Source organism: Caretta caretta, chromosome 10 (genome assembly GCF_965140235.1).
Source record: "Caretta caretta isolate rCarCar2 chromosome 10, rCarCar1.hap1, whole genome shotgun sequence".
NCBI lineage: Eukaryota > Metazoa > Chordata > Testudines > Cheloniidae > Caretta > Caretta caretta.
In genome coordinates, this window is record NC_134215.1 from 682,327 (window position 1) to 706,492 (window position 24,166).

The following is a 24,166-nucleotide window of genomic DNA, read 5'->3' on the forward strand; positions in this document are numbered from 1 at the left end:
AACAGACTTCAAAGAGAAACAGCAGAACTAAAATTCATTTGCAAATTTAACACTCTTAATTTGGGCTTGAATAGGAACTGGGAGTGGCTGGCTCATTACAACAGCAGCTTTGTCTCTCCTGGAATTGACACCTCCTCATCTGTTATTGGGAGTGGACTACATCCACCCTGATCGAATTGGCCCTGTCAACACTGGTTCTCCACTTGTGAGGTAGCTCCCTTCTCTTCATGTGCCAGTATATTTATGTCTGCATCTGTAATTTTCACTCCATGCATCTGAAGAAGTGGGGTTTTTACCCATGAAAGCTTTTGCTCAAATAAATCTGTTAGTCTTTAAGGTGCCACCAGACTCCTTGTTGTTTTTAAGGTGCCACAAGTACTCCTCGTTTTTTTTTTCTGATACAGACTAACAAGGCTACCACTCTGAAACCTGTCATTATAGATAGGTGCTTAAGGAATTGGCCATTCTGTGATTTGGTGGTCTGTAGCAGATATCCACTAGTATCCATCTTGTGCTTTATCTGTTAGGCCATTGATCCATAAGCATTCAAGATTATTTTCTTCAGAATTCTCCATGGCTCAGAAACAGGTAGTTCCATCTTTAACATAGAGTGCCACTCTTCCTCCCCTTTTGCCCACTCATTCCTTCCTGAATAGATTATAACCATTGATTTTAACATTCCAATCATGTGAATGATCCCATCAGGTTTCAGTAATACCAACTAGATTGAATTTATGGTCATAAATGAGTAATTCCAATTCCTCTTATTTTTTATCCAGGCTCCTAGCATTCTCTTCATGTCCTTTGGTTTCTTGATTATTTTTGTTCTCAACATGATTTTGTGCTGAATGCTCATATCTTCTCTCTTTTCACCCTTCCCTTTTGTTGTTAGTTGAATGTCCTCTTAACTACTCTAGCGAGCATATCCCCAAGAAGATTGGTTCCCCTTCTACTGAAATCAAGGCTATCCAGTCTGAACAGCCCCCTCTCTGCATAGAAGGTGGACCAATGTTCCACAAAACCAAAACCCTCTCTCTTACACCACTTACCTAGCTAGTGGTTCACTTTCAGAATCTTTTGCCTTCTGTCTTCCTTTGCTCGTGGACAGGAAGGATCTCAAAGAAGATCACTTTGACATTTTTCTCCTTCAGGACTCTTCCCTGAAGTCATCTATAATCTGAGAGAGATCCTGCAATGCAGTGTCATTTGTACAGATATGCACTATCACAAGGGGATCCTTGCTGATTAATTGCAGAAGCCTATCTAGTCTTAGAGTGCCGTCTCTTGTCTTGGCTCCAGGAAGGCAGCATGCCATCCCATTGCCCATCTATCCCTTGCACAATGTTCTTTTCACTCTCCTAGAAAAGAATCCCCCCAAAGAACTGTCTGTCTTCTTTGGAAGGTTGAAGATATCTTTGCAGGAAGCTTGATTTTCTTATGGGTTGGGCTGAGCAGCCACACGGGTGTCCTGTGTATGTCTCCATACCATTTGACCAGCTGGATCTTCAGAGATATCATTGGAAGTTTCCATGGTGAAGACCTTGTATTGATTGGAAGTTTCTACCTGTGTGGAATTACTCCTGGTTCTGTTCTCTCTGGTGGTCACAGCCAGCCCATCCTCATTTGCCTCCAGCCATGTAGAATGCCACTTCATCCTCTTGCCTCTGGTGGTGTGAACTGCAAAGCCTCCTGTCTGATTTCCTCTTTCTCTAATTCTGGGGTAGCCAGTTCCTTTCTTCCTTGAATTTGGGGTAATGACGCTTCTCGAATCTGGTTGTCCAGAAATTCCTCTTCTTCTCTGATGCCCTGTAATGTCTGCTTTTGTCCTTCCAAGCCTCAGATTTCTGCTTCCACAGTTAGGGGCATTTACCTTAAATACTAGAACAGTAGAATCTTTCCTTATGTTTATTGGCAAATTTGTCCAAAACACCTCTTTGGAGTATACTCAGTGAGAGTCTGGCAGGTGGATGATCTGATATGTGGATGGTTATCATTAAGCTGAATCCCTTGAGGAGTGAGCAATGTTGGATGCTTAGCTCCTTTGTGGTTTTACCAGATTCAAGGGGATTCTCCTTCCCATTGTCTAAATCTCTAGGTTCAGTTCCTGCCATGTGTTTGCTTTCCTTGCAATAATGGCATCAGTTATGTAACAACCCTACAATATATTTCTTTAATGGGCCTTCAGCAATTTACAGTTTTCAAGGATTAAAAAACTTCAGTTACCTTCCCATCGCCACAAAATCCTTATCTTTCCCAGGTTAAAAGATGAAAACAAACACAGGTTCCAGCCAGGGCTGGAGAAAGCCTTTGTCAATGGCCTGTGTAAATATTGTGTTGAGTTTTGGTTGCCTCTCCTTGAAAAAATCTGAGCTGAGTTAGAAGGGGTCCTGAAAAGCATAACAAAGGTTAGAGTTTGGGACAAGGGTTACTTATGAAGAGGGAATGCAAACAATGGGATTATGTAAATAGGGAAAGAGAAGAGTTAGGGGTTTTTTTGACAGAGGTTCAGGAGGTTATGAAGGGGACAGTGAAAGCGGACCAGAACATTCCTTTCACACCTTCAAAGAAGGGGTCATTTAATTAAAGTAATGGCTGGTGAATTTAGAACAAATAAAAGGAAGCACTTCTCCATAACACATGTAGTTGGCTTGGGGAGCTCCCAGCTGCAGGGATACAGACAGTCAAAGTCTTCAGCCAGATTTTAAAATCTGGATGATTTTATGACCAATAATATTTGCAGCTGTGACGTTAAGGGCACATGTGTCTCAGGGGTTCAGGTGTAAGATGACTACCCCCCGGGACAGTACAGGATTATTTTTCTCTTTACATAGATATGGACAATTGGCCTGCTGCATTAGATATAATTTTTTTTTCCACATCAGCATCAAGTATTGGCCACTAGAGAGGCAGGAACTGGAGCTGGAAAGGAGTGACCTTATCCAATAAATTGTATGTCTTCATAATACATTCTTGTGGTGGCCTCTCTCTCAGTCTCATCTCATCCTGCCAGGCCTTACATATGCTGCTTGGTATTTCTTTTTATCTAGTGAAACTGCCTGGGAAAACTCTTCACTATTTCACTTGCTATTTTCAGTAGCTGCTTTATAGGCAGGAATGGGATCTGATTATTCAGTCTGAAAACACTATAGCAAGTGTTTTGATGTCAATGCTGCGATGGTCTCCAATGGAGGGACTTTGCCTCTGATGACTCTCACAGACACTGAGACAACTCTTCTGTGCTGAGATGGACTGAGGCTTTTCATTTCAGGGTAATAAGAGCATAAGAATAGCCACGTTGGGTCAGATCAATGGTCCATCTAGCCCAGTATCCTGTCTTCTGAAAGTTTCCAGTGCCAGATGCTTCAAAAGGAACAAACAGAACAGGGAAATCATCAAGTGATCCATCCCCTGTTGTCTAGTCCCAGGATCTGGCAGTCAGAGGTTTAGGAACATCCAGAGCATGGGGTTGCATCCCTAACCATCTTGGCTAATAGCCATTGATGGAACTAGCTTCCATGAACATATCTAATTCCTTTTTGAATCCAGTTACCGTTTTGGCCCTTGCAACATCCCCTGGCAACAAATTCCACAGGGTCATCAGTTCCAGGTCAGTAGTGACCAGTGGCCTTTGTGAAATGAAATGGGAGTCAGAATTTGGGGGTTGCACTAGATGACCTTCAGGGGTCCCTTCCAACCCTGATATTCTATGATTCTAGTGGACAGCGGTCCTCAGTGCCAAATACGCCTTCACTGTTGACCTGAATTGCCTGCCCCTGATGTTGACCATCTCAGCAGAGAGGCCAAGGAATCCCCCATCATGTTTAGAAGTGGTCCCTCTATGGTAGGGATCAAGCTTATTGATGGAGAAGAGTAGGGTAGAAGCTGGCACAGCTGCCACATCACTCTGTGTGCTTCAGGGTAAATTGATGTTATCAGGCCTGAGGGCTGTCTGCTTGTACCTTCCACCAGCACCATTATGGAACCCAAGAGGGAGTAGTGAGTGAATGTAACTCGCTCAATGCCCTCAGTGCGGGAACATGAAGTGATAGTTGTCACAGATGTGTGTGTTTGTTACTATCCCTCACCTTGGCTTTTTGCTGCTGATGACAGACGATTGTCTCTTTCCCACTGAGGGAAGAAGAGGACAACTAGTTAGTGCTGCTCAGTGTGAAGATTTCAGGTGTCTTTGCTGGTTTCCTCTTCCTGCTCCTGTGGACAGGAGATGAATTATATTGATTAATAATATGTATGAAATTAATTGTTACACCAGAGTGATTTTCCACAGATAAGCAAGTTTCTCCTGCTCGAGAGTGACAGAGCCATGCATTGCAATTGTATCTTGCAGTCGAGTGTAATTGTAAAGTGAAAGTGTAATGACAGAAATGTCTTTATCAACCTGTTCTCTGCATTGTGTTTTTATCACTGCCATCTGCTGTGCTGAGAGTGGCAGCTGCCAGGTCTTACAAATAGCTCTGTCATGTACTTTCATGTAGAACAACATATTGTCATAATTTCTCTGATATTACTAGCTGGAATAACTTTAACCAAGATAAGGTGACATTATGCTTGGCACTTTGGAATGTGTTTCATTGTAGGACACAGGATGCTCTGCCACAGGACATCCAATCCCACTTTCAAAAATCACCAAAAACACTCCAGTTTTCTTTAATATCACTCGGTCAGACCTCCCATTACCCTAGGCACCCTGTATTTACGCTCTACACACTACTGCAGTGATATTGAACAAAATATGCCTTGTGAGGTATCATATGAAAGGTAATAACACACTTGTTATTAATATCATTATAAAATGCATGTGTTGACTTTATATGTGAAGTTATAAATTCTGCCTTTATGCTGTTTAAGGCAAGACAGCCCAATCTAGATAAAGGTGATAAAACAGGTCTGTCCTAGACAAAGGAAAATGGGTTTATCTCAGTTTACATATTAGTGGTAAACAAAAGGTGTCGAGCTAAACCAGCACAGGCTATCCTTCCTGTTCCTGAACTCCAGAGACAGAGAATTAGCATGACTGCTGCACGCCAGAGAGATACAGGAGACTGAGTCCCCACGAGGCCTTTCTGACTTGTAAGACATCCCTTTAGGGATATAAGGTACAGGTGGAGACTCCATTTTTATCCTTCACTTCAGGAGACAAAGAAACCAAGTGATTTGATCTCTGTGATGGGTTCTGGCCAGGCCAGCCAGTAAAAAGGAGATTGTGGGTGAAAGAAAACATCTTTAGCAAGACTATACCTTGCTAGATTGAATTTTAGACTTTTAGATGTGTTTTTACTTTTATTTGTTCGTAACCATCTCTCCCTTTCTCTCTTTACTTGGTATGATTTAATCCACGTTCCTTTGTTAAAAAAACTTATTTTACTTTTACTATAAACTAATTCAGTGCAGTGCTTGAAAGGAAGTGTGTATTTACCCCCAGGCAATGAGCTGTAATGTCTGACTTTTTAACAGAGCAAAGTACTTATTATCTTCTGTGAATGCACAGTGGTAGGAGCTGTGCATTGCAGAGAAACATCTCTGAGGAGCTCGGGGGCTGGAGTCCAATGATTTTTAACTGTGTGCTAAGCAAGGACTGGGCCAGGAGTGCCTTGAGGAGTTCGCAGGTGAGGAAGACAGACTGGTGTAGCGGGGAGCTGACACAGTCTTAAACATAAGTAAAACTCACTCTTGTTGAGGCAGACAGGTAACGGTGGCTCACAGCTCTGGGTATCCCCAGAAGTGTGTTACACCTCTTCTGTTAATGATGACTTGTTTTAGGTGGGCATGTGATTTTGTGTCTTTTGGATGTTATAATGTTAATTGTCTGTGAAGGGCTCTGAGTACCTTTGCTGGGTGGGAGTAACATCAATTAAGTTATTATAAAAATGTAGCTTACTAGCTTTCTCTCTCTTTGTTTATTTCAATTTGAATTCACTTAGGGATTTCTTTGTATTTGCAAACGCATTCAGGGAGCTTCTTCAAAATGAAAAGAAACAAAAAATCTTTACAGCAATTGGTGCAGCACATATTTATTGAAGCAGGATTTGCAGTGCCTTGCCAAGAATATTTATCAGTGGGCTGATAAATATCCAGCAGCTTTGGTGATTTAGAACATGTTACATATTAGTTTTAATGGCCTATATATCTCCAATTGCCATAGCTCCTATCAATAAACCAGTACTTACAGAAACCTTTTATTTACCTGAAAAGGCAGTGCCATGCTGAAGAGAATCACCATTAACTATGACAAATAAAAGTGAGGGGCAATGTAACAGTCTGTGATTGCAGGAAGTGGAGTAGCAATTGTTAGCAAGACGCACATGTGGTTAATATCCTTCTTTGGAAACAGGCGTTTACCACTGGAGGCAGAAAAGTGTCTCCATTCACAAGTACAGGTACAGTTGGATTGGGAGTCTCATAACTTTTTCAGGCTTCCAGGCACAAGAGGGTGTGCTAGTCACAAACACTTGTGTAGATCTGTGGGCCAGTGGAGAACAGCCATGCAGACACACAGGAACTGTGCTGATTCTGTCTAGACTGGGCAGTGGTTTGTGTGTGTGCGTGCACACACACTTGAGACAGGATATTACAATGGGTTGAGTGGACCTATGCGACATAAGGAGGTAGTGATGACTTTAGTATTTTATATGAATAATAAAATTAATAGCTGGATTAAGTAGGTTTTCTTTTTTTCATAACTTTCAGGCATCAAGGGCTGGACTAATCCAGGATACTAGAGTAGATGGACCACTACTCTGATTCAGGTATGGCAATTTTTGTTTTCTTATGATTATTAACACATTGGAGTTTGTTTTATGAATTGTACCTACATGTTACATGGGGGCTTTGGGTAGGAATTAGATCACACACATCTGCTGCCCCACAGACCTGCTGTATCCACAGACCCCCTGATCCATGGCGCTAACGTCATTTCAAAGGGTACCATATTCTGGAGGGAAAACTTCCAGGAAGGAGCACAGGAAATATGGCATTACCGTTCAGAGAGGTGAAGAAGACTGGGACCCCATGAGTTAGGAGTCTTTACCTTCTTATTTAGTGCTATATTATTGCTGAATCTTCTGGTGCAGCTGATCTCTAGGTGACTGCATGGAACTGTATACAAGCACCCCAGAAAGTGCCTACTGCCCATTCCCTGAGTTGATTCATGCGATGTGTCGCTTCTGAGATTTTCTTTAATCTTTTATTACAAAATAGCATTTGCCTTCGAAGAGGGGATGCTCACTCATGTCCAGAAGTGCTCTTGGGCAGTGGTTCTCAAAGCCGGTCTGCCGCTTGTTCAGGAAAAGCCCCTGGCAGGCCGTACCGGTTTGTTTACCTGCTGTGGTTCGCAGCTCCAGGCCAATGCGGGCTGCGGGAAGGTTGGCCAGCACATCCCTTGGCCTGCGCCGCTTCCCGCAGCCCCCGTTGGCCAGGAGTGGCGAACCATGGCCAGTGGGAGCCGTGATCGGCCGAACCTGCAAACATGGCAGGTAGACAAACTGGTCTGGCCCACCAGGGGCTTTCCCTGAACAAGCGGCGGACTGGCTTTGAGAACCACTGCTCTAGGGTGTGGAATAATTGTTTATCATAAAGCAGAGCTTTGCACCTTATCATTTCCAAATGGTTTTCGTCACGGAAAGGTTAGATTTATTCATTCATATATTTCAGTTTGTCCTTTTAAAAAAATTATTTAAAAAAATCAGAAGGTTAAAGTCTAAATCTGTTACTAGGATAAGTAAATATAAAAGAAAACAGAAATCAAATGCTATGGTTACAAAACAATCCCAAATGAAGGAGAAAACCGCTGAAATGAGGTACGTTTTGAGAGTAGACAGATCTTTTTGCCATTTTCATTTGGAGGGAATTTTTCTCTATGAGTGATAGAGTAAACCAGAAAAGTTATTAACCCTTGTATGCTGGTCAGCATCTTTAGATATCATCAGGAGCTTTTACGCAGAAGACTTGCTGAGTGGAGCTTGCATCTATGTAACCAGGCATATGTTGGCCAATTAATTTCGTAAAGCACAGAGGATCCAGGAAATTCCCAATTTGTGTTGGGAACACCTACCCATTTCCCAGGGTCCTGGAAGCCACTGGGCAGCAAGTGCTTGACCGGTGGAGAGGAAATGGAAGGTTAAGTAGGTGGACTGTCCCCCCACCAGCTGAGGAAAGTGAAACCATGCTCCTAACAGTGGGACAGCCCTGCTTTCTTTGCTCAGGGCTGTCTTTAATAATTTAGAAACAAAGATGCAAAACAAAGCCACCTAGACAGTCTCACAGCCCCTTCTCATAGCCCTTTCTCGAGGACTTCCCAGAGAAGGCTTCTCCTTACCCAGCTCCTGCTTTCTGTATGACAGGTGCAGAGCACCCCCTCCCACGTCCTACCCGTTTTACCCTCTGCCTACAAGGCGCAAGCCTTATATGTCATTTCCTGTAGGGCATATGACTTGGAGCAAGCTTGGAGCTGTGTAGCAGGATGGGTGGAACTGGACAAAGAGCATCAGGGTTTAGAAGGGTCTCACTACAGTGTGGCAGCAGTGGCTCAGAAATACGGGCCAGCCACGAACAGGCTGCTGGTCGACAAGCTCCAGAATCCCAGCCTGTAACACTGGCTCCTCAGTGTGGTCAATACAGATCTCTCCCCTACAACTTTGCCTCCTGGCCTGCAGCATCCCTTATTGCTAATGGACATTTCAGGAGAAGACAATTTCAGTAACTCACATTTTGGGAGACCCCGGGGACTCTAGCCCAAGTCTTGTAGGGGGAGAAGCTGTGGGAAATAAGCACTTGACAAATCCTAAGAAAGATAAGGGCAAAGTGGATACCAGTCTCTCTGTGAATGGAAAAGCCAGTGGGACTTCTTAAAAGAAAGTGTTTTGGAAAAAAAGGCAGAATCTTTGAGGCTAGCGTAGCTGGGATGGAAAGAACTAGAGGGGGGAAAATAGGTAAGCTGTAATGTCATTATCTAAAGCAGTGGCCCCCGACCCTTGTGTGGCCAATCGCACACTCATGTTTTCAGAAGAGTGTGGTGGGTACCAACAATTTTTCAAGGCTTATTTTGTATTTGTACATTAAATAATACGCAAAACATCATATTTAATATTACATAATATATGACTCCATAAGATAAAAAAAGGTAATTTTACATGTAAAAGGTATTAATTAAATTATTCGGCAATTACTCTTTCACCTTACCATGTGAATTTGCTCTTTTTTATCTACCTGTAAGAAAAATTAAGGAGTTTTTACAAAATAAATATCATAAACAGTTTTTATCTTGTTTATTTTAAAAAAGTAAAATTATTTTTTGATTGGACAGTTTTTTGGAAAAATTTAGACTAGCTGCAGCAGAAAGTGGGGCTAGTAATATTTCAGTCCTATGTATAAAATATTGTTGAACTGCTGGTCCAAATATATGTATTATTCTTACTTTACCATAGATAGCCAGTTATGGTTAATTAAAAAATATTCTTTGTATTGTCACTTGTATCTGGATTTCAATAAACAAACAAACAAATATGAAAAAAAGTTAAACACAAGTTAATCATACGCGTTCATCAGCACTTAATGGAAAATAGGTATCTAATTCACATGGTTTTTCTAATAAAGTCAGTGTGATTTTTGGCACTGCATTTCTTCAGCCAGTTTTTTGTAGTTGGGAGAGTAGGATGATATTCCTGTTCATAAGCAATCGTCAAGATGGGCATCTGTAAGCTGAGATCTGTATTTTGATTTTATGATGTTCATTGTTGAAAACAGAACTTCACATACGTAAGTGGAACCGAAATCAGATTTTATTTTGTATGCTACGTTTTTTAAGGCAGGAAACTTTTTTCAGTCAACCAGATTCCAAAAAGTTTTCATCTGTTGCGCAGGATTTTAGACAATATCATGTTGAAGGTCCAAAATCTCCAGTTCCACGTCTTCTGTTCTTACTTGAATGAGACTCGCAATTGATGTAGCCATTTCAGTTACCTCTATTTGGCAAGTAAAAGGATTCATAAGAAAGGCAACTATAGGCTCAATGAGAAAAGGAGTACTTGTGGCAACTTAGAGACTAACCAATTTATTTGAGCATGAGCTTTCGTGAGCTACAGCTCACTTCATCGGATGTGAAAGCTCATGCTCAAATAAATTGGTTAGTCTCTAAGGTGCCACAAGTACTCCTTTTCTTTTTGCGAATACAGACTAACACGGCTGTTACTCTGAAACCTGTCTATAGGCTCAATGACGGTGAACTGTTGAAATCTCTTTTCAAATTGTTCCAGAAGTGTTTGAATGTGGATAACAAATGGTGATGGGTTAAAATCACTGTCACATACCATTTTCTTCATACTTGGGAAATGTACGAGAGACTTCATCTTCATATGTGACATCCACAAGATCAGTTTTGCTTTGAATGATTTTACAGAACCTATCATTTGAGCCACATGTTTCTTTTCCCTGGAGCTCAAGATTTAAAATGTTCAATTTGTCAGTGATATCGGCAAGGAAAACAAAGTCCATTAACCAGCTGGAGTCTTCTAGTTGCTCGAAGTTCTGATTTGTGGACTTCAGAAATTCTTTGATCTCTTCAATTAGGCTTAAAAAACATGCAAGAACTATATTTTTGCTCAGCCATCGTACTTCTGTGTGCAAGATAAGATCAGATTGTTTATCATCAACATCTTCCAACAGGGCCTTAAAAAGTCGGTGTTGCAAAGGTTTTGCTCGAATAGAGTTAATTATTTTAATAACGACATTCATGACATGTTGAAGAGAAAGAACTTCGATGCACAAAGCTGCATGGTGGATAATGCGATGATAAGACATCAAGTTGGGAAAGGATTAATTCTCCTTGCAGAGTGCAATGAACCCACTGGCGCTGCCCACCATTGCTGGTGCCCCAGCAGCGGTGATCGCAGACAGCTTGTGTCGTGGCGTGCTAATTGATGTTGCGTATGACTTGAATAATTACAGATGTCCTCACCCTTTGTTCTCCCTTTCATAGGCAATGCTCTGAGTAACTCTTCTTTTACGGTGAAGTCAGTAAATACCATCCTCACCATAACTGACAACTGCGCTGTATCCGATATATCCGTTGACTCATAGAACTGCAGTGAAAACCAGTCACTTATTTCCAAGTCATCCTTTAGCTGAGTTTGCATGTTGCTTGAAATTGCATGTATCCTCCTCGTAACTGTGTTGTCTGATAACTGCAAGTCTTGTATTGCCGACCAAATCTCACGCTTGTTAGGAAATCCTTGAAACAGGCAATCAGCACCAGTCAAAAAATGCTTCCTTCAACAATTCACCATCTTGGAAGGGTTTTTTCTTCTTTGCAAGCAAATGAGCAATTTTAAAGGAAGCAATAGGAGCACTTTTAGGCTTTACCACTTGTCTAGTGAAAACAGATTGCTGGGCAGATAGGTTTGATTTGAGTTGATTAATTTTCTTCTCTCTCAACTCAGATTGAAGTGGATGGCTAATGTCAAAAGAGCTGTGATTAGTTTGGAAATGGCGTTCGACATTATGTTTTTCGGCACTGTAACAGTACCACCATACAATAAGCAAACACATTTCCCTTTTTTTCAGTAAAACAATAGGATTCTTCCCACTCTGCGTTGAAATAATACAGACGTTGTCTTCTATTTGAACCACTCATTTTGGGGCAAAATGTTAAAAAAATAATAAATCGCAAAGCTCGAGAAAACAGCAGCCTCAGTGCAGCGGAAGAATACTCACATTCTGGGCCGGTTCCAGGCACCAGCGGAGCAAGCACGGGCCTGGGGCGTCACAGGCTAAGGGGCGGCATTCCGTCCATTCTTGGGGTGGTAGAGTCCGAGTGGGTTTTTTTTCTTTTTTTTTCTGCTTCGGCAGTTTGGGCGGTTTTATTTTTTTTTTTTGTGCTTTGGCAGTTCGGGTGGCAGCAGTCCAAGCTGCTTTTTTTTGGGGGGGGGGGCAGTTCTGGGCAGCACAGAGAGAAGCTGGAGAGAAGCCGCAGCCCCGCGCCTGCCGCAGACAGAGAACACCGGCACCCGCGGCTTCTCTCCCCTGCTGGGCACTACTTTTCATACCGTGTCACTAGGCGGGCACTATGGTGCCTGCAGGTACCGCATTGGGGACCACTGATCTAAAGAATCGGGGGACAGGAACACTATATGTACTTCTGAGGGGAAGGGAGAATTCAGAGAGCACAGGGCGGAGCTGAGACATTGCCACAACCTGGCCCATTTCCCCTCTTGATTGTCACCTGTCTGTTGTGAGTGGACCCAATTGCAGGGTCTCATGTGCTTCCAAGCCAGCTGGGTCTGGACAGCGTATAGTCACTGTTCTTAACCCTTCTTCTGTAAGGCACTTATCCCTGGCACTGACCCCTGGTTTGAGCCCTCCCTTGGGTGGTGGGACTCTGCAGTCCAGCCACCCCCATTCCCAAATCCTGGAACCAACGCCTCAGACCTCTGAACCCCTAGTTGCTTAAACACACTCCCTCATGGTTCCACCCAGCTGTGGCCACTCTGACTTCTAATTTAACCCCTTCCAGGCAAGTATGTCAGGAAAGCAAAGAACAGAGGCTTAGCAAAGGCATTTCTAATCACTGTCACTTTACTCTAACAAGCTCTACAGAGTTACAGAACTTTGCAAAATGACAAAAGTCCTGAGTCCAATTCAAGATATTACCTCTCACCCACCTTGTCTCTCTAATATTCTGAGACCAACATGGCTACAACAACACTGCAAACAAAAGTCTTGAGACACTGTCCCCTCCACTGATCTCACCCATTGTGTGAGTCTGAGGTTTGTCAGTGATCAGGCTGGGTGGAATCATTCTCTCACTCCTGTTTCCATGCAGTGATGATCTCTCTCTGCGCAGAGAAGCACTCCTGCCCCTTAAATACAGTCTCTCTCCTTTTGCCTTGTACCCAAGCTAAGAAGCTGTAGTTAAAAGCCAGGCTATAAATTGGGCCAGTGTTTGAGAGTCAATCAAAGTTGATGGCCCTATATTGCTCTGTGATGGACCTCTCCTGGGCAGGGTAGCAGTCTAAAATACATCATCATAGATTTGCCTTGGGTAAGGTTACACATGCATTTGGTGGCTGTCTAGAATACTGGGCAAGGTTATACATTCATTCAGTACATAGCACAAAATGGAGGTTAATACGAAGTGGAGTTCACAATTTGGTACAGACATATCCCATTGTGTCACAACAGACATCCAGCATTCTGTGGCAATCTTAGCACAGGGGAGGAAGGTGGCAGGAAATTCAGTGATAAATGTGATGGAGATGCCGGGAACAATAACGTCTTACCATTATATTACACCTTGTCTCTGAAAGGCCCATACAGGCCATCTGGAGAGGAATCACTTCACCCACTACTGAAACACAGCAGTCGGCTGTGGGGTGGATCGCAGCAGCTACTTGTCCGAGCACAGCAATGCTACACAGCCTTTTAAGGAAGGAAGTGAAAAATAACTTCACCACCAGAAACTGCAGGGGAAATTTTTGACAGGTGGATGTAATTACCCAAGTTGCAGCTTAGACATTTAGCTAATAGCCCTTCTCTTGCAAAACATGGCAGGGGATTTTAACATTAGTATTAATAATATTGTACATGCTTTAAAATCTTAAAATTATATCCAAACTCTCTCTTTCTAATCACTAAGCACTGCAGTGCAGCTGCTTCAGGGTCCACTGTGATTTCATTTAACAAGTCTACGGTAGCATGCTGCCCAGAGACGTGGAGTGCAAGCACGCACACAGAGTACATGGTGCCCGTGAGAATATGAGTTGCTGTGTTGTGTAGTGTGCTTTTTACTTTAGGAGAATTAGGGATCACGTAACTGGCAAATGCGTGAGGGAAGGGAAGTCTGGACCAGGCCTTGGCCACTGTCCCCTATCCTTTTGATAGAACACTAGAATAGGGTGTCTGCAGATTCATGTTAGTGACTTCCATAGCTGTGTTATTTTTGCCCCTTGACATCAGAGGGTCTGTCACTCTTGTATTAATGTAAAACTGTGACATCAAGACGGTCAGTCCACTATAACGATTCAGTACGAAAACTGGTCCAGGGAGTTCCTTCTGGCTACAGGCACTGGTAAGAAATACTACTTCCGGTGAGATACAAAAAGATTAGAAAGAAGCAAAGAGTGGAGGGAGAACATTTGTTTTTCATTCTTGGGCCACTCTCCTTTCAAAACACAATAGGCTTTAAAATGTTCAACAGGTGATCAAAGAGAGAGCTTGGCAGCACTCCTGATCAGAAAGGTGTGGGATGTGGAAAGCTTTGTGGAGAGAAGAATGAATGAGACTCGGTGCATAGCTCCTCTAAATCTGGAGATGAATATTTTTCAATTGTTCCAACCCCTCATTCTCTGCCAAATGAAGGTTCATTTTGTGTGCTTTCTGGTCAGCCAAGCAGGCCGCACATGCAGTGCCAGGGTCAGACGTAGAGATAGTGTTCACCCAATGAAAAACAGAAGGACGGTCCAATGAAAAATTACCTGGACATTTACATAAAGTTGCACAGATCAGGCTTGCAATCCAGATATATTGGGCCTGCAGGGGACTGCTGAGGCTGTGATGTCCTTGGGGGATGTCATGAGTCACTGGCTCAGTTGGGGGGTGAAAGTGCCCTTTCCGTCAACCAGGTCACAGGGGGTGTTTTCCTTCCCAGAGCTCTAATCTCACTGGAAGTTTCTGTTTAATGTAGAATCAGATCCTCTTGGGGCTTCTCAGCTTGTGAATGCTTCACAGATTTGTTTTTGTGCTCTGGTGCATGTACTTTTAAAAGCATATGCAGTTATTTGTGTCTGAACATCCCACCCATATTAATGAACACTGTATAATTATTGGGTGGATTGACTTTTGCTCCTCTGGCTGTATTTTAAAGATGTTTTAAAAGCTTTGCTGGAGTCTGCGTACATTTCAGAAATTAAATTTAGACTGTGATTTTATTACCCTTTTTATTTAATTTATCTTAACTGTTGCTTTCAAGCTGTGAACCAGCTGTTGACTTTGGAAAAACATTGTTCAATTTGAAAGGAGCATTTTAAAGCGTAATGTAATGGCTGTAAGTAATCACTACAGCAATTATATTCTCTGGTGTTGCGCTTCACTATAATCATTTTGGAGGTTGAGAGAACATGCAGGATGTTAGGGGAAGATGTGCATCAAATTCAGACTCCTCATCCTCGCCATGAAGGCCCAGCACGAGCCTGCTGTGAACATAACCCTGCTCCCCCTGTCTGCCCTAGCAAACCTCCCTCTCCTCTCCCACTCCCCATGTTACAGCTTCTGACAGACCAGTTCCTGTGCCCTCAGACAGACTGCCCCATGGCCTCCCTCTCCGAGCTTCTGTCTTATGCGGTGTCTGCACCTAGCCAGAGGATCTTTCTGAGGGCCCAGTCCTGCGACAAGCCCATGAGTGCCTCAGCTCCCAAGGAGTCGGGCCCTGTGTGTCACTGGGTGTTGTGAACTGTAAATGTCCAGAGCAGAAAGACTGACGCTGCACTCCCTCGTCCTTTGGGTGCCAAGCAGGGGAGCACACTCGGCTCTCAGCTGGGTCTGCTTGCTCTTCCCAGGCTGGACGTGCCTTTCCTCCTCCTTTAATAGATGGCAGCTGGATCCTCATCTCCAGGGCAGGTTCATCTGCTCGTCTCAGCCACTGCCACCCCCCGCAGACCTGACAAGGAAAATGGAGCTTTGGTCCTTGACCCTACTTGGGGCACTGTGGGGCACAGAGCCGTGGGACCGGTTGGGTCATACGCCATGCTACACGGGGCCAGGGACTGCCTCTGAGGCTCTGGTTACACTAAAGAGCTTACCGTGGTGCAGCCACACCGCCGCTGCAAGCGCTCCCGTGTAGCAGCTCTAAGCCCGCAGGAGAGAGCTCTCCCCTCGGCGTAATTAATCCACCCACAACGAGCAGCGGCAGCTGTGTTGTCAGAAGTTCTCCCGCCCACACAGCACTGTGCGCCCCAGCGCTTAGGTCGGTGTAACTGACGTTGCTCAAGGGGGTGTTTCTTCCACATCCCTTAGGCTGAGCTACATACGTTTTGTGGACACAGAACTGGCCTCAGAGTCAGGAGTGTGTGTGTGGAGGGGTGGGGAATGCTCAGAAATCTCTAATCCCCATCCCCTAGAAAAGAATAATAATGGAGGGTTAATGAGCAGTTAATGGTTTGTGCCTCTCATCTACTTTAGGAAGGAATCTCCTCTGTTTACTTGGTAACTGCGGGGCCACCCATGCCAGGGCTCTCGGAGAAAAGCCTGTCTGGGTTATTGTCAGTGCAAGAAAAGAGAAATAGCCAGGACTTAGGGTTTCCCCCTCCCCCTTTTTTTGTGTGTGCAAAAATCAGGAGGGTGCTGTGCCACTTCCTGTATTCTGGAAAATCTCTCGATAATGGTTTTTAACCAAGGTCCAGGTTAATATGCACTTTGTGCTGGGAATGGGGTGCATTTCACCTGGAATAATTTGGGGTATGTTTTATCTTCACTTGCTTGTGCAGTGCTCTATACAGACAGTCTGACATGTTGTATGCTTAGGGATGCCTGGCCCTCTCCCCTCCTTTCTCCAGGATGCACTGGACACCAGGTTCAAGCCATATATTGTGCCAGGACATCACTTCCCCTAAGAGCTTTCTGAAGTAATAATGCAGTCGAGGAAAGCCCGGAAGGAAGCTTAGATCCTGCAATGTTCTAAACCTTCCCCTGAAAATTGTTTTGTGGCAGTGTGATGGAGTCTATCAACCCCGCAATAGCCCAACAAGGATTAACCACACACTGGGGCTCAGGAGGCCATGCCCCCTTGCCCTTGCTGGGCATGCTGCAGCTGGACCCAGGGTATAAAAGGAACCAGCTCAGCTCAGTCTGGGCTGACTGAGGAGGAGAGTGGACGCATGCTGCAGGCTCCTGCTAGGGAGCTGCTAGAGCTCCAGACAGCAGAGGCCGAACACTGAGCCATTGAGGGCCCCAGTTGACCACGGAGACAGACGGCCGCTGCCCCCGGAGGAACTGCCGGAGCTGGAATCACTGGTAGGAAGCAGCCCAGGGAATGCGTTTGTGGAGGTTGGAACCTGAACCAGAAACCAGGGCTACTGGTTCCACAGGGCCCTGGATGGGGACCTGGTGAAGTAGAGTGGACAGGTCCCCTGCCGTGCCTACTGCTGGGTGTGGCAACCTCCTGAGATATTAGGCACCACTGCCTGGGTCTGTGAACGTTGGGCGCTACTGCCTGAGACCAAGGACACGGCCGCTAGGCCTCGCTGCCCTGAATGCAAGGGGCTGCAGTCATCAAAAGAGTGTGAGCTTTCGCTCTCTCCCACTCCCCTTTCTCCTCGGCAGCCTGACACCCCACGATGGGGTGTATCAACCCTGCAACAAGCGGGTTGTTAGATTTGAGTGGTGCTTGCTTGGTTTGTGTTTTGTTATGGAAAGAAAGATCCGATGGCAGATCCTGAGCCCTGCAAAAGGCGTCTAATGCTGACGACAGCTGAGAGAGCACCAGGGTGGGGGGCAGGAGGCAGAGGGAACTTTGGCAGAGCCAGGAGACCAAAGAGACTGGTGGTGATCATGCATTTGGTTGCCATGGTTTTAGAGACAGGATGGAAGATGCACATTGCAATGGGGTTAGCCATGGCGCTCATGTTGGCTGTGGAGGGCAGTTTAGTCATGGTGTTGGGATTGGGATGATCATTAGGGTGACCCTTCTACTCATCTCAGTCCCAATTTGGTATTAATAATGTCATTTTTCAATATGTAACCATGGACTTTCAGTCAGAATAACCTTCCCGTTATACTGAAATAACAGTAACGTCTGCCTGAGATGGGGAGAGAGAAAGCACTGAGTGAGTATGAGAGAGAGAGAGAGTGTGTGTGTGTATGCATGAGCCTCCTTTGTGTGTCTGCTGTGAACTGAGCACAGAATGGCCCCCGCCTTTGCAGACAGCAGTCCTGTGAGGTGTAAAGGTGCAGTGCACAGGAAATCACAGGCATAAACACAGGTACGTGTCTAAACATGCCTCATTTCAGGTCACTCTCCAGGAGGAGCTGGGTGCGTGATGGTGGCTGTGGTACAAAGTGAGATGGGAAGACTCTGCATCATGGTGGCAACGGCAACCTGACTTATGATTTACAGCTTATCCTTCTGCACTGCTAACACCTCCTGACTAGTCTCCGGGATAACCATAGTACCCCAGGGCCATGTCTCCCCCTTGAGAGAAGGCAGGAACTCCTCAATCTCCCAGTGGTAGAGTCGCTCTCATTAGCTGTTCATATGATTTTGAGCTCCAGCTCAGAGATGAGCAGGACTCGCTCCCCACCCCGTGCGGTTTGCTGGTCCCAGCTTCAGGAGCTGTATTGCTGGCTACCTGCATAGGTAGGAAATTGGAGAGGGAGTATCTTTAATAAAAGCAGTTCAGAGCAATCTGGGTAAGGCCTGCTCCTCCTGGCATGTTTGGGATGAGAGCTAAGCTACCAGTCAGAGCCTGCACCCATATCTGTATATAAAAGCAATACAACAAAAGGGAACTGCAGGGCTGGAGATGGAAATGGAACAGTGTTCTGGAAAGTAAAAAGCTCAGCCACCATCCCAGGGTATTTATTAATGTAGCAGCATGAAATTCCTCTTGGTGCAGCAAATGGGACATAAAGTGTAATTCCCGATGAAAGCACAAAGAGACATTTTCAACAGACGGAAAAAACAACTTTAATACAAAAATAAAAATTGATAGACTACGCTGTTGGTAATCCAAATACCAGGTAACTCTTTAACAGAACCCCTTACCATCTGCAAAGTATATTTCAGTTGTTAAATGAGCTGCCTGATCTGTCATCATCCAGGATTTAAAATGACGAATCCTACCCTCTTCCATCTTCTTCACTGTAAAAAATTAAAAAAGATTTATGACAAATGGCTGCCGAGCTCTGTGGAGACTTCTGACCCACAGACCGTGCTCTCTGTCACTCGGGCTCGAACACGGACACTGACCTTTCAGTGGCATGTCTCCTCCCTATTTTAAAGCTGTTTTTGAGGATCCCCCATTTTAGGGTGTGTTGGTGAATTGTACGTGGCTGATGTGTTAAGTCACTGGTAACCAGTCCGTGAGCTGTCCAACAGACATTGTGATCAGCAGCTAAATATCTGTGGTGTTGGGGTGGAACTCCAGACTCTGCTCCTGGATGGTGGGAGGCTTACACCTCTGCTAAAAGAGGAGAGCCTTTAGCAATCCTGGTGTTGGGGTTTAGAGCGCTGCAGCCACTAACATGCCCTGATCAGATCTTGGAGCCCCTCTGACACATTCCAGCTTTTGTACATTTTATGTATAGAAATGACCAAGACCTACTCACTTTTTTGGCTCAGTTTTTATTATTGTTTCACCTGCCTCTAGGTGGAAACGGTGGGTGCGCACAGAGCCATCCCTTGCGTAGGGCGAATCGGGGCGACCGCTCCGGGCCGTGCACTTTGGGGGCCCCACGGCCTGGTGCGATTGGCTGGAGCCATCGGTCCCAGAAGACACGAATCTGTCACTTACGCCCTGGGCCCCGCACCCTGCGAGGGACGGCCCTGGGTGCACAGGGCAGCTCCAAGCCCAAAGGCCGTGCTACGTCTTCTGCTCTTTGCAGCAAGATCCATATTCCCTGGATTGGATGTGAAGGTCTAAGGCAGGAGCTTTCTTGGCTGTACATTGTGACATCTGCTGCAGACATAGGAAGGGGGTGAGGGCCAGTTTGGCCCAGTCAGTCTTCTTTCTCTCTGCCGAGACTGCCAACAAGGGAGGGGGTTGCAATTGTTTTTGTGATGGGGCCCCATGCCCTTTAACAGCAGGCCGTGATTTCCCTACACCCCTCCCCCCTCATGTGTTACCCGGGGTTCTTTCAACCCAAAGCTCTTGGTAACTTTTACTCTGTGCGAGGTGGTGCCAGGAAATAAATCAGGGGAGACTATGCCGTCCGACCGATCAATGGCTGTCACAAACAGATTAGTAAAACACCCCCAACCCTTGATAATTACCGAAGCTGAGTGTGGCTCTCGAGTGGCACAGCGGCAGCCCGTCTGCTAGTGGGGAACACAAGATGCATCCAGAGGGAGAGTCCAGTCCTGAAGAGTCCCCCTACCTCAAACTTTTCCCCCTTATTTATACATTAGTAATAGAATGACATGTCCCTTAAAGCAAACTAGTTAAGTAAGCAGTTTCAATGGTCAACTGAGAGGTTCCTTCTGATTATCGATTAACCAGGTGTGGGTTTTTCCAGCGTTTGCAGCCTTGAGGCCCCAATAGACATTCCTGGGGCACATCCTGCTCTTCTAAGATGCATGTATCAGCAACTTCAACACAATTCTTAACAGGAAGGACGCGGGATGAAGCTGCCCTTTCTGTGGTTCCCAAAAACCCCCTTCCCCTCCTGCCTTGGTTAAGCTAAGCCTGCTGACTTGGCTAATTTACAGCCTGCTGACTTGGCTGCTTTTAGCAATAAGCCATAGTGGTTTCAGGCACTTTACTAGTTTGCCAAAGTCTCCCTGTACACATGGGGGTGTTTATCCCCCCTTGAATCCTCCCCCCCCCCCACAATTTTGTGAACGACTTACATGCAGTGTTGCCAATTTAGTGATTTGGAAATTTGAATTGAAATTGAAACATTAATACACACTTTAAAAGCATATAAAGTGTATGATAAAATACATGTATCTGGAAAAGTATAATAGATCTGAAAAGTATGAACATAGACTAGCTTCCTTATATAGCTGTTGTTTTTATGACCATGTCAGTGCATTCATTTCAGTGATGTTGGCCAACCTAATAATTTCAAATTATGATTTGTAAGCAAAGTCTAAATGAGCTCTCCCTGACAGCTAGTGATGAGCTACGGGCCGTGGGGGAAGGCTTCAGGACCAGATTGTATTTACATTCACACCTAATCTACCTAGGTATCCAGCAAACAGAGCTGTGTTGCCCAAGTGATAGATTTTGGCTGGGGTTGGGTTACAAATCACTTGAATGCGGGAGGTAAAGAAATGTTGTTATTCTTATTGTATGAGTAAAGGGCAGTAGCCTCTGCTGATCGAGGGCATCAAGAGACAGGGTGGGGACAGGTTTTTTGCTTGATGGTCTGCCTGAGTCATAAGTACGATTTGACCTTCCCCTCTCCACTGTTTAAAGACAGAGTTGATTAGACTCCATAGATAGTCTTTTGTTCTGTTAAGTGATCACTACAGCTGAAATCACTGAGAATCAGGTCTAAGTGCTTAGACCTGCTGTGGGACTGTGTTTCTGCGGCAGAGACGGCCCAGACTGCACTAGCAGCGAGGTTCCCCCTCTGAGAGCTCGGCTGAAATCACTGAGAGCCGGTGGAACCTCAAGAGACCAACTCGCAGAGGTCACAGTGGCAGGTGGCAGCAGAAGGTGACGGTGCAGGGCCATTGGCAACAGAGCGATGGAGTGAACGGTGGCACAACGAATAACAGTGGCCAGAGCGAACAGTGAGCAGCTGGAGGAACGAGCAAGGTGCCTTCTTGCCCCCCACCTGGGAGGTGAACTCATGTGAAAGCACCTTTGAACTCTGAGTCTCCACTGACCAAGGACAACACCAGTGAGTGTTAATGAGGCTATTAAGAATGCTGGAGACACAACACAGTTCATGCAAACAAACATAGCTGTGGTATCATTCTTTCTATTTAGGCAAGAGATACCACACACTACAAACTGGAGGCCGATGTTAAGTGCATTGTCACTTGTTCATCCTGAAGTTGAACACTGGTTCCGAACAAGACCAGCAAATGCTCACTGTCTTTCTGCAAGAAACTCAGCTGACTGGCTAGACGCATGTGGTCAACAGTGAAAGACTCAACAGTTGAAAAAAGTGAAGAACTCTCTCACCACATTCAAAAAATTTGCATACATGGCTGATAAATGCACCAATGCAAATGGGCATCAAGTATTAAGTCATTATGTACGTTATCTTGATGTCAGGGGTAGGCCAGTAGATGCATTTCTAGATGTTCAAGTTATAGAAGACAGATTGGCTGCATCTCTAACAACCCACATCTTAGAAGAGTTAAATGCTTGTCAGTGGGACCCCAAACACATGGCTGCTTGTGCATTTGATGGAGCTGCAAACTTCTCTGGAAGACATGGTGGAGCACAAGCTTTGCTCAGAGAAAAGTGTAACCCTAATCTGTCCTATACACACTGCAGAGGCCATCTACTCCAACTAGCGCTAGTACGAGCTGCAGACTCTTCAAAAGACATTTAAAAAGCTGTACATTTAATGTCTTCATTATATTCTTTTTTCAGCAAGAGTCCAAAAAGACTGAATATCTTGGAAAATATAGAAGATACACTGGGACTGAAGTTCAAATTAGTCCATTAGTCCAACCTGGGAAAACCCTCTGGCTTTCTCATGAGTGATCCTTGGCTGTTGTCTTAAAATTACTCCAGCCATTATTACTGGCTTTGGAAAGTATCTACCAAGATGGGATGGATCTAAGTAGTGAGGCTGGTGGATTAATTTTGCTACTACGTTCAGAGAAGACTATTGCCATTCTCTCTCTTGTAAGTCTACTACTGAAACCACTTGGGTCATTAAACAGTGCTATCCAGGCATCTGCTACAACAGTAGTAGATCTTTGTTCAGCAAAGCTTGTCCAGAAGCTACATTTGGATCAATCAGATAGCTATCCATTGAAAAAGTACTGGAAGAAGCAAAGACTTCAGTCCAGAAGTTGACTAATGAAGGCATTTATATTGAATCCTTAAGTGAAGAGGATAAGAAGTGTTTGTTAAGACAACTGAAAAAGTACACAGACTTGATTCTTAAAAGTCTACAACAGCGACTTCTAGATTCTACTCAACCTCTACGTAGCTTTTACAGATCCCTGTTTTATAAAACACCGACAGCTGAGTGGAGTGAGGAACTACCAGCAATGGGGCTGCCATGTGCTCAGGCCAGAATAGAGAATTTGAACACAGAGTGGAATATCACACTATGAATCAATGAAGATTTGACTTCAACTTCTTTTTTATCATTGCTAATGGCTCAACCCGATCGTTGTGTGCTGTTTCCTGGGCTGAAAGAAGTAGGAATTCCTCTCTTGCTACTCCCAGTCACAACAGCTACAGTTGAGCGTTCTTTTTCATCATTGAATAGAATTTTGTGTTCTGAAAGAAGTCGCCTTCTGCCTGATCATGTGAATGAACTAATGAGCATATCAATTGAAGGAATGGAAGTACCGGACACACGAGAAGCCACCAAAGATGAATGCATTGCATTCAAGAAGTTCATTAACAGAGTTGTGCAAAATTATAACAAGAAACCAAGAAGGCTGTAGACGTCGTGCTTCATAGAAGGCTTGAGTAGCTAATTTTAATTTGTGTGATGATTTTAAAAATCTAATAAAATGGTCATGAAACATTTTTCAGTTTTTACTTTGGTGCCATACAGCCCACCTTCACCCTCACGGTCTCACCCCTCATCGGCCCTGACACCCTCTTCCTCCCCGTAAATTTGAACACCCCCCCTAATTTCAGTTCCTGGGAAAACACTGGCAGCCGCTTTTGCTGAGCAACTGTTTTCACTGGTTCTGCAAGGAGCTGCTCTGTCCTGCAAAGTAGCTCATTTGTCTTTATCCTCAGAGGAGCTCCCCTGCCGCTCCTGCTTTTTGGTTTGTTTTGGGCGTGTAGGAGACTCCAAGAAGTGCAATGAAGAGGAAGCAAGTTCAGTTCCTTCACCCTGTGTGGATGTGCTGCTGGGAGGGGAGGAGCTGGCTCCCAGCTTTCACTCAGCTGGAATCTCCTCATTTATATGCCTCAGAAACAATTTCTGTGAATTTAATTAATCACAGTTTACATGCTAATAACCCTTGAAATATTTTTATGGGTAAATAATGGAAATTCCCTGCTGTGGGGGGATCTGCTGGTTCCAACCTTCAATTATTTCATAATTTCCTTTCCATATAAGGATCAGAGAGTGAGACCATGGCAACTAACAGGAAAGGAAAATTAGCAGCTGTGGTGTGGACTGGTCCTAGAGCGGGAAAAATCTTATCCAATGGCTGTTAAGTGTCAATGTGTAGTAAGGGAGGCCTGACTTCTTTGGTGCCACCCAGGGAGCACACCAAGTTCAGGGTAGCCTGGACTCTGCTGTCGGCTCCAGCACTGAAATCACAGCATCTCTAGTTGTAACGGGG

At 44.7% G+C, this 24,166-nt stretch overlaps 2 long non-coding RNA genes across 4 annotated transcripts in view; one reads left to right on the forward strand and one right to left on the reverse strand.

Moving 5' to 3' along the window:
• Positions 1-24,166, forward strand: part of LOC125643577 (uncharacterized) — a 139,349-nt gene that overhangs the window by 16,138 nt on the left and 99,045 nt on the right. The window contains exon 2 of the long non-coding RNA XR_007358750.2: positions 6,706-6,764. This is a non-coding gene — a long non-coding RNA (uncharacterized LOC125643577). The remainder of the gene's footprint in view (positions 1-6,705; positions 6,765-24,166) is intronic.
• LOC125643578 (uncharacterized) lies at positions 18,664-20,250 on the reverse strand. Of its 3 annotated transcripts, XR_007358751.2 has the most exons (3): positions 19,994-20,185; positions 18,971-19,679; positions 18,664-18,862 (listed from the first exon to the last, which is right to left on the reverse strand). It is a non-coding gene; the product is annotated as an uncharacterized LOC125643578 (long non-coding RNA). The 3 variants fall into 3 exon arrangements; XR_012670348.1 differs by having other exon boundaries at positions 18,664-19,676; positions 19,994-20,250; XR_012670347.1 differs by having other exon boundaries at positions 18,664-19,679; positions 19,994-20,250.